Below are 11,739 nucleotides of genomic sequence, written 5' to 3' on the forward strand. Positions count from 1 at the left end.
TCAAGGGTGTTAGGTAGAAATTTGGGGCACATAGGGTCTGTCTAGACTTCAGGGCTCCAGGACTGCCCGGTGGTGAGGAGTGGTGGCATCCTAGTGTTAAGATGCTGTGTTCACTTCTCACTCTTACAGCTTCAGGCAACTGGGGTGTAATGTTTTTTGCCCTCTTTTGCAGAGTTTGATAGTCACTTAAAAAATGTTATGGGAAAAAAGTAATTGGTGGCTTTTTATTGGTCTTATGCAATGTCTCTTGGAGAAAATGGTAATATGGCCTATGTAAGAGAGTGAAAAAATATATTTAGAATCATACTGCCAAAATGGTGTGGATCTTACATTTTAATACTCCAAAAGAAGTCCCATATCTCCAATTTATGGACTCCCAAGGAATTCCATGTGTTATATACAATAATCCATAAGCACTCTGGCATCTTATTTTAAAAGCTGTACTGGGAGTGAAAAGAAAGATCTAGGGCTAAGAGGGTACTACAGGATGGAGGTCTTGCTTAGCTTGTTCAGGTACAAGGTCTAGGTTCTATTCTCCAGCACCTCATCCAAAGTTTCCAGACTACTGTCCCACCCCCTGGAAGAATTCTTTATCACTTTTTATGTATGCTTACATGGCACTGGAGTGTCAAGGCTACGGTAGTATTGCCTAAAACTCCCAGAATCCTTTTTATTATTTTGATTCCAGATTATTTATAGTTCATCATTGCCTGTTTGCTTGTCTTCCCCCCGTCCCCAACTCAACCCTGCCCAGTCCACTTCCATTCAGGTATGTGAATTGCTGTTTCAGTTTCCTATCTGCAGTCTCAGCTGTGCCCACTGTGTCCTGTCCTAGGTGACTGACTGCTTTTTTTCTTCTAATTTTTGCCCCGTCTAGACTGCCATCTCTGTCCATTCTCTCTAAAACACAGATTTGACTCAGATACCCATTGTTTTTAGCTATAGCCCCATACTTTAGGCTCATCATCTACAAATCTTAATGTGTTCTTTTCCTGCCTCTGCATCTGAATTATTTGTACCACAATTATTTCTGATTCTAACAGATTTTGAAACATATTTTGATAAATCTTATGTTCTGATCTTGAAATTCCTGTGGCTTCCTCTGACATGTGTGCCTTCAGCCTCCACAGTCCCTCTACTTTCTGTTGAAATGTCCCCTGCTGTTCTCACTGACTGATGGTAGCTTTCCATTGCTATGACCCAAGGCAAAAGAAGTTGATTTTGGTTGATGGTTTGAGTCCATGGCCATTTGAGATTTAAGGTGTCATATGATAAAAATCTCAACATTTGTCTCTCTTGTTTTTTGAGGCAGGGTTTCTCTTTGTAACAGCCCTAACTCTCCTAGAACTAGCTCTGCAGACCAGGCTGGCCTCAAACTCAGACATCTGCCTGCCTCTTCCTCCCGAGTGCTGGGATTAAAGGTGTGTGCACCACTGCCTGGCTGAACATTTGACTCTTCCTGGATGCTATGCTGCAAAGGCCGTAGAAGTGAGGTGAGCCTAAGGAGAATGAGAGGGGGCAGAGAGAATAAGATGAAGTGCTTAGGAGAAAAAGAGAATGAGGAGCAAATGGACAGGGAAAGTCACGTTTTTGTCCCAGGCTTGGGGACTCGACCATCTTTGAACACAGTTCACCCTGGAGATGTTTCCTTCAGGAGTTTCAGCCTCCAGCCTTACCTTTGCCTCATTCCCCATTGCACTTCATTGGGCACTGCTTTCTCTTGTGCTCACTCCAACTAGACTGTAGGGTTTTAACAGAAATACTAAACAAAATGGTGTAGTTCTTTGTTAGTTTTAGGGGACAGGTAAGACTATCTGCTCAACTGAGCCAGAACATCTACTAAGTAGGTGCAGATGTGGTGAGACATGGAGCATAGTCGTCATTAAACATCCTTGCACTGAAAAAGTGAGTGATGGGCTGGTGGGAAAACTCAGCATGTAAAGGTGCTTGCTGCCTAATCTGATGGCTGAAGTTCACTATGTGGGATTGGTATGGTGGAAGGAAAGAGTTAACTCACACAAGTCATCCTCTGACCTTCAAATATGTGCAGATAACCAATTAAAATAAAATTAGCCAGGCAATGGTGGTGCACAACCTTAAATCTCAGCACTCAGGAGGCAGAGACAGGTATCTCTGTGAGTTCGAGTTCCAGGACAGGCTCCAAAGCTACACAACAAAACCCTGTCATGAAAAACAAACAAAAAAAATTAAAAGTAAGTAATGAGTTCTCAGAGAGAAAATGAGTAGTGTATATTAAAGATACAGCACCAGGAACAGGAGAAAAGAACTCCCATGAAGAAAGATGAAACTCTATAGGATGACTGGCCAGGCCAGAAAGGAGGAATTAGTAATTTCAGCTATTTGTGAGGATGAGACAGGAGGATTGCAAATTCAATGACTACTTAGGGTACTGAATGAGTCCACAGGCATGTGGTTAACCCAGTGAGATTGTCTCAAAGAACACAAAGGGGGGCATATGGAGATGACTCAGTTGTTAAAGTGCTTGCTGCACAAACATAAGGACCTGAGTTCCGATCACCAGAACCCATGTGAAAATCTGAGTGCGCAATGGTGTGTGACTATAATCCCAGAACTGGGAAGGGAAACATGAGGTTCCCTGGGGTCTGCTGGCCAGTCAGTGTAGTCAGATTTGCAACTTCCAAGTTCAGTGAGAGACTCTGTCTTATATAATAAGATGGAGGCTGCTGGTGATACTGTTAACTACTGCCAAGTCTTCTGCCCCATTGCAATATACTCAACAAACTTTGTTCTGTTAAAGAAGTGGAGAATTAGTGAAGGAGACAACAAATTGCTTCTACATACACATGAATATACATACACAGACAAACACGTGCATACACACATGAGCATACACACTAAAGCAAACTATCCAAAGGACTGGGATATAGATCAATGGCCACATGCTTACTAGCTTGTCTGAGGCCCTTGGGTTCAATCCCCAAGGATTGAGTACCTCCAGAAGAAACTCCCCAAAGTGATGGAAGTAAATGCCATTTTTTTAACATTAAGGATATATACAATTTAAGAATAATATTTTAAAAGATTCATTTATTTTATCTTTGTATGGCTATCACATACTTGCCTGAGGAAGTCAGAAGAAGGTGCCTGATTCTCTGATACTTAGATCTGAAGTTATGGATGATTGTGAGCCACCATGTGAGAGCTGGGGACCAAACTCAGGTCCTCTGGAAGGGCAGAAAATGTTCTTAATTTCCAAGTTACTACTCCATTCTTAGCTGATCATTCTTTGCTCATTAGGAACGTCCTTCATGGTTTTGAGGTATGGTGTCTGTCTCATAATTATACTCTTCCAGAAGACTGAGGCAGGAGAATCTCAAATGGAAAAATTCTGCCTTGAAAAATAACATCTTTCTGGAAATGATGAAATATCCAGGGAACCAAAGGTGATCTCCACGGAAATAAAGCAAGATGATTCTTTAGGAAGAAGGAAAATCAAACGGAAACATGAAAATGCAAAAGGTGGTGATGAGCAGATGCATATATTTTCACTCTGAGTGACTGAGTACCTCATATTTTCGTTCTGAGTGATTGAATACCTGGTGAGACTGGATCTCTGCCTTCTTATTTGGGCCCCAGATCCTAGGTTATTTGACAACCCTCTCTGATCTTCCAGTCAATGCACTTTCATCTCATTGCGATGCTCAAAAATTGTTTCATAGCACAAGTCACCATGTAACGTACCCTTTATTTTTTTTCTTTATTGTTGGCGCTCTTCCCCAATAGTACACAAGGTTGTGAACTCCATGAGAATAGGGATTTGTTAGTTTCGTGCTGTTGGCCAGATTAACAGTTATCATGTTGTGGGTATTTGGAGGCATACCATAACATAAGTAGATTGTTTGGTTTGCTTTTATGGTTCTAGGGATCAAGCCCAGAGCCTTTATGGTGGGCAAATATTCTACCGCTTAGCTACACCTCAGTTTGCACCGAGTTCTTGATTAGGCTTTGTGCAGCCTGACCTCATTAGATAAAGACTCATGAGTTGCTCCTGTCTGCTTCTGTTGTGTATGGGGAGGAGAAAGTAGGGTTGAATGTGAAGCAAGACCACAGGAAGAGGAGGTTGCAATTTTAGATAAATGTTCAAATGGTGGAAGAATTAAATAGTATCTTCAGAGAAGCAGATTACCTTGGCCTTGAAGACAGATATGAGAGTAGGTGTGAACATGGACAATGTATGTGTGTGTGTGTCTGTGTTTTCCTCAATTGCATGCATGTTCTTCAACCAAGAAAAGAACCTTGATTTCTGAAGATACTATTTTCCCCTGGCAACCGCCCTGCCTTGTGACATCACACAGAGGAAAACTTTATGCAGGTACAGTAGGCAACAGTCATTAGGGAGCATTTGCAGTCAGGTGTATCCTCCTGGGAGGAGACTGGAGGAAGTTTAGTGCTACAGTGAGGAAGAATTCATGCAGGAGAATTGGGAGCCCATACAGATAATTCATCCAAATTATAAAAAGAACTAAAATAACTATTACTCTTTAATTCTGTTTTTCTGAGCTTTGAAGGATTGCACTGTTTGCTCATTAACTCTGTGAAGTAGGTACTATTTTTTTTTATGGCACTTACACATGAGGAAACTGAGGCTGAGGAGATTTAAGTGAATTGATGAAACAAAAATTTAACTGTATAATAACTGGGTTATCTATAGGTAGGGAGGTCATAAACCTCAGTGAAGCATGTGATATATTGTTTTGCTAAATGGATGTGCCAAAAGTCTCTTCTATCTATATTTTATAACTATTTATTAATGTGCTCTCAACCTTTATCAAAGAAGCTTATTCAGGCAAGGGTTAAAGCAGACTCACAACTGGTCAAAACTGAGAATAAGTGATGGTGGAGTGCTTAGTCCTAAATGGAACACCTATATCACTCCCTCCAAGGTAAAGGGACATTTTAGAAGAACGTTAAAATTTGAAGATGGTGAGTTATGTTGTAAAAGGATGTCTTTTGGACACAATGTGGTCATTGTACTCACGAATTCACAGCATCTATTGTTATTCATACAGGACCTGCACAGGATTGATCCTGAGGGCATTCATCATTGACTCATGAGATTCTACTCCTTTCTGAAGAGCTAGGCAGTTAGTGGTTGCTGTGTATATGTGTGGAGTTGTGTTGGTTGTCTTTTTGTCAACACAAACTTAAATATATTTGGGAAGAGGGAATCTTAACTGAGAAAATATGGAAGGTTGGGCTGTAGGAAAGTCTGTGGCATTTCTTTTGATTAATGATCAATATGGGAGAGCCCATCTCATTACTGATGGTGTTAGCAGGCTGAATAAGTCATGAGGAACAAAGCTAGTCAGCAACATTCCTCTATGACTTCTGATCCAGTTTCTGCCTCCAGGTTCCTGCCCTGAGGTCCTGCCTCGACTTCTCTTGTTAGTTCTTATTTATTGTTGAAGACATTGTACACTTAGGACATGGTACTTGAATGATTCAAGCTGTACTGAACACAAGAGCTCCCTTCCTGAGGTCTAGCTTCCAATAGTTCCAGAAAGTATTATGCAAGCTTCCAAGGGAGAGAAACAATTAATAGCCCTTACTAACTGTGACACCTATGAATCACAATAGTGATCAGCATGGCAAGATATTCATAAAGGTGCAATAGTATCACTCACATGTTGGTATAACCAACAGATGCCTAATTGGACTTAAAGTCTACTCGACAGATAGGAAGACATGTCTGGCACTAGAATCCTAGCCAACTACCTGAAGTTAGTGAGGTCATGTGTATTGGCTATACTACTGCCATTTTGCTAGGTCAGCATAATTCCTAATTATATTCTAAAATATTAACCTTAGACACATAGATAATTGTAGTCATCACCTCTCATCAAAGAAGATTTTACTTACAGAAAACAGAGACTATTACAGAAAACCACATCTGGACACACTGCAGAGATGGATGGTGAGAATTCTGGTTCCAGTAGATAGATCTATACCACAGTCCTTGCATCTATGACTCAGGAAACATCACAGAAGAGGGGTAGGGAATATGTAAGATGCAGGATACCAGGAAGTCTGCTGTGAGATCATCTCTCCTAGAAATGACTACATAAACAAGACCTGAATGATTACATTATCAATAGACACACCAATAAGGAAGAGAAAAAAATCTCCCAGGATCCTGTCCCTAGGCAAAGTGCTATAGGCAACTAATGACTGTTGAAGAGAATTAGCCAGGGATGTGCTCCTTAATTGTTTGTTTGATGCATCTAGCATAGCTCCAGGAACAGACCTGGTTGGGATGAATAAAGGAATGAAGAAAGATAGACAGATACAAGGACCATGCAGAAAAACTGGCATTGAGTGGTAGGGCTCTTCTACGGAGAAACCTCAGCACCTTGAAAGCTAAGTAAGCTTACTATGTAGAGTTGATCTGAGAGGTAAAGTTATTGCATATAGAAGAACAGTTTAGGAGGCAGGATTTGTATTACATAGATGAATCAAGGAGACAGGTTTATCTGGTCTTGGTAGGGGTAGTCTCTGGAGGGGAGTACTCTTAAGGTCATAAACATCTGGGTAAAGAAAGCTTTGGTGGACATCTTCTGCATACACAGTAAATATCCACACTTGGACCAGGGGAAGGCTTTGCCATGTTCCTGAGCCTCACCCTTCTGGGAAGGGGTGGCTGAGGGTGGTTGCCATTCTTTAATCAGTCTGAGGCTCTGAGGTACTTGAAATGGCCGTGCCTATGTCAACAGCTTACATTCACTCAAGACTTCACTAACTTGGCTTCCTCCCTACAGTTATCTAATACAATGTGGTCAATCCCATTGTATGATTATAAATACAACAAAGCAGACTCAGCAGATTGTACTTACTTATTGGTATCTATCTGTCTATCTATCATCTATCCATCTATTGTCTATCATCTATCAATCTCTGTCATCAGTGTGTGCATAATATGTACATATATATACATACACACACACACATATATATATATATATATATATATATATATATATACATATCTCAGTAATACATTATGTGGAACAATAAAGAAAACAGGATATCAGTTTGAGGATGGGGACATGGGAGTTTTTGTAAGAAGGAAGAAAGGGAAAGGGGAAGTTATATAATTATATTTTAATTTTAAAATGTGTAAAGTAAATTTTAAAAAAGTGGTTGGACCAATGGAACTGAATCAAAGACCCGGATATCAATCCACACACCTACAAACACCTGATTTTTGACAAAGAAGCAAAAATTATAAGATGGAAAAAGAACGCATACCCAACAAATGGTGCTGGCATAACTGGACATCAGCATGTAGAAGGATGAAAATATATTCATATCTATTGCCATGCATAAAACTCAAGTCCAAAAGGATCAAAGACCTCAACATAAAGCAAACTACACTGAACCTCATAGAAGAGAAAGTGGGAAGTACAACTGAACCAATTGGTACAGGAGATCACTTCCTAAATATAACCCCAGCAGCACAGACACTGAGAGAAGCAATAAATGGGACCTCCTGAAATTGAGAAGCTTCTGTAAAGCAAAGGACACGGTCAACAAGACAAAAGGACAGAATGGGAAAAGATCTTCATCAACTCCATATCAGACAGATGGCTGATCTCTAAAATGTTCAAAGAACTCAAGAAATTGGTCATCAAAAGAACAAATAATCTTTCCCTGATCCCATATTCATCCTTCCTCCCCCCCCATCCCGGTCCACCGAGCTTTCCCCATTCCTCCCCTACTCCCTTCTCTCTAACCCTCTACCCTTCCAACAACCCTTACACACCCCCTCCCCATGCACCCGAGGTTACCTGGGACTCTTGCCTATTTCCTACCTCCTGGCGGATGGCTAAATAATCTTCATCAGGTTAATCTTCTTATTTAGCTTCTCTAGGATCACGAATAATAGGCTCAAAGACCTTTAATTATGGTTAGAATCCACTTATGAGTGAATACATACCATGTTCCTCCTTTTGGGTCTGGCTTACCTCACTCAGTAAAGCATTTTCTATTTCCATCCATTTGCATGCAAAATTCAAGATGTCATTGTTTTTTACCGCTGAGTAAAACTCTAATGTGTATATGTTCCACACCTTTTTTAACCATTCTTCTATTGAGGGGCACCTAGGCTGCTTCCAGGTTCTGGCTATTACAAATAGTGCTGCTATGAAGATAGTTGAACAAATGCTTTTGTAGTATGTTAGGGAATCTCTAGGGTATATTCCCAAGAGTAGAATTGCTGGGTCCTGAGGGAGGTTGACTCCCAGTTTCCTGAGAAACCGCCACACTGATTTCCACAGTGGCTGCACAAGTTTGCATTCCCACCAACAATGGATGAGTGTTCCCCTCATTCCACATCCTCTCCAGCATAGGCTATCATTGGTGTTTTTGAGTTTGGTTATTCTGACAGGTGTAAGATGGTATCTCATAGTTGTTTTGATTTGCATTTCCCTGATCGCTAAGGAGGTTGAGTATGACCTTAAGTGCCTTTTGGCCATTCGAAGTTCATCTGTTGTGAGTTCTCTGTTCAGATCAGAACCCCATTTTTTAATTGGGTTAATTAGAGTTTTAGTGTCTAGTTTCTTGAGTTGTTTCTATATTTTGGAGATCAGACCTTTGTCTGATGAGGGGTTGGTGAAGATCTTCTCCCAGTCGGAAGGTAGCCTTTTTGTCTTACTGACAGTGTCCTTTGCTTTACAGAAGCTTCTCAGTTTCAGTAGGTCCAATTTATTCATTGATTCTCTTATTGTCTGCACTCCTGGGGTTCTGCTTAGGAAGTGGTCTCCTGTGCCTATATCTTGCAGACTACTTCCCTCTTTCTCTTCTATCAGGTTCAAAGTGGTCAGATTAATGTTGATGTCTTTAATCCATTTGGACCTGAGTTTTGTGCATGGTGATAGATATGGATCTATGTTCATTTTTCTACAGGTTGACATCCAGTTATGCCAGCAACATTTGTTAAAGATGCTATCCTTCTTCCATTGTATACCTTTAGCTCCCTTGTCAAAAATCAGGTGTTCATAAGTTTGTGGGTTAATACCCGGGACTTCTATTCGATTCCATAGGTCGACTTCTCTGTTGTTATGCCAATACCAAGCTGTTTTCAACACTGTTGCTCTGTAATAGAGTTTGAAGTCAGGGATGGTAATGCTTCCAGAAGTTCCTTTATTGTATAAGATTGTTTTGGCTATCCTGGGTTTTTTGTTTTTCCATATAAACTTGATTATTGTTCTCTCAAGGTCTGTGAAGAAGTTTGGTGGGATTTTGATGGGAATTGCATTGAATCTATAGATTGCTTTTGGTAGAATTGCCATTTTTACTATGTTGATTCTCCCAATCCAAGAGCAGGGGAGGTCTTTCCATTTTCTGGTATCCTCCTCAATTTCTTTCTTCAAGGACTTAAAGTTCTTGTCATATAGGTCTTTCACTTCCTTGGTTAGAGTTACCCCAAGATATTTTATGCTATTTGTGGCTATCATGAAAGGTGATGTTTCTCTGATTTCCCTCTCTGCTTTTTTGTCCTTTGTGTATAGGAGGGCAACCGATTTTTTGGAGTTGATCTTGTATCCTGCCACATTACTAAAGGTGTTTATCAACTGTAGGAGTTCTTTGGTAGAGTTTTTGGGGTCGCTTATGTACACTATCATATCCCCAGATTGTTCTCTGGACAGAGGAGAGGGTGCCTGAACCGGCCTTGGCCCATAACCATACTGATGAATATTTTGCTTATCACCATAGATCCTTCATCTGGCGATGGAGGGCGATACAGACGGAGACCCACATTGGAGCACCGGACTGAGCCCCCCAAGGTCCAAATGAGGAGCAGAAGGACGAAGAAAAAGTAAAAGGAAATAAGGACTGAGAGGGAAGTTATCACCCACTGATACAAGGGGACGGATCTAATGAGAGTTTACCAAGGCCAGTTGGACTGGGACTGAACGAGGACGTGATCCAACCAGATTCTCTGAATGTGTCTGGCCCGGAGTCTTTCTGAAAAGCCATTGACAATGACACTGGGACTTGTTTCCTCTGCATATACTGGATTTTGGGGATCCAGTCTGTTTGGATACTCACCTTCCTGGACCTGGAGGGAGGGGGGAGGAACTTGAACTTCCCACAGGGCAGGAAGCCCTGACTGCCCTTAGGGACGTAGAGAGAGGAGGAGAGGGAGTGGGGGGAGTGGGAGGGTGTTGGGAGGAGGGGCGGAACTGGAAACTTTTATAATTTAATAAAATTACTTTCTAAAAGTAAAAAAAAAAAAAGAACAAATAATCCAATAAAAAATGGGATACAGACCTAAACAGAGAATTCTCAACAGAGGAATCTAAAATGACGGAAAGACACTTAAGAAAAAGTTCAACATCCTTAGTCTTCTGAGAAATGCAAATCAGAACAACTCTGAGATTCCATTTTACACCTGTAAGAATGGCCAAGATCAAAGAACACTGATGATAACTTATGCTGGAAAGGTTGTGGGGAAAAGGGAACACTTCTGCATTGCTGGTGGTAGTGCAAGCTGGTGCAGCCCCTTTGGATAGCAGTGTGGTGGTTTCTCAGAAAATTAGGAAACAGTCTTTCTCAAGACCCAGTAATACCACTTTTGGGTATACATCCAAAGGATGTTCAATTGTGCCACAAGGACATGTGCTCAATTATGTTCATAACAGCATTGTTTGTCATAGTCAGAACCTGGAAACAACCTAAATACCCCTTGACTGAAGAATGGGTAAGGAAAATGTGGTATAGTTATACAATGAAATATTATACAGCAGAAATAATTAATGACATCTTGAAATTGTGGGCAAATGGATGGAGCTAGAAAACGTTATATTGAGTGAGGTAACCTAGACCCGGAAAGACAAAGATATGTACTCACTCATAAGTGGCTTTTAGACATAAAGCAAAGAAAAAACAGTCTACAATTCACTATCCCAGAGAACCTAGACAACAAGAGTACCCTAAGAGAGACATACATGGATCTAATATACATGAGAAGTAGAAAAAGGCAAGATCTCCTGAGTAAATTGGGAGCATGCGGACCATGGGAGAGGGTAGAATGGGAGAGGAGAGAAAAGGAGGGGAGCAGAGAAAAATATATAGCTCAATAAAAACAATTTAAAATAAATAAAAATGATGGTTGGCTGAATTATGATCAAAACACATTATTTATTTTAATATTTACATATGGTATATTTATAAATATATATTTATTTGTAAGTGTAAGAATTTGTGAAAGAATAAATTAAGAAAGATAAGGTTTAGAATATAGAGTTTTATTTTTTTCAAAAACTGAGCCTGGACTATAATATAGTCTGCTGCTTTCTATGTAGCCTTCTAGGTCTTATTGTGCTTTGTTTGTTTTGAGACAAGGGTTCTGTAGCCCAAGCTGGCCTTGAATTTTCTAACTTGTTATATAGCTAAGGATGACCTCAAACTGTTGATCCTTCCACCTCTACCCCCTCAGAGCTGGGACTGCACATGCATGGCACTGCAGCTAGGATCTCTCACTTCTGACTTGTCACACTGAGTCAAGATTCTTGCCCACCTCCTCCCTAATCTGCATTCTCCCAGAAGGCAGGAACCCAGTCCCATTCCTGTCTGCCTTGCTATAGGATACCAGGCTCATTAAGTCAGTCTCCTTGGCTTCTCTGGTTCTGGGAAGGAATTCCAGGGCAGCACAGTAAACTGACCTCACACTGGGGGCTCTAAATCAGAACCCAAACA

Source organism: Myodes glareolus, chromosome 1 (genome assembly GCF_982192425.1).
Source record: "Myodes glareolus chromosome 1, mMyoGla1.1, whole genome shotgun sequence".
Classification (NCBI taxonomy): Eukaryota; Metazoa; Chordata; class Mammalia; order Rodentia; family Cricetidae; genus Myodes; species Myodes glareolus.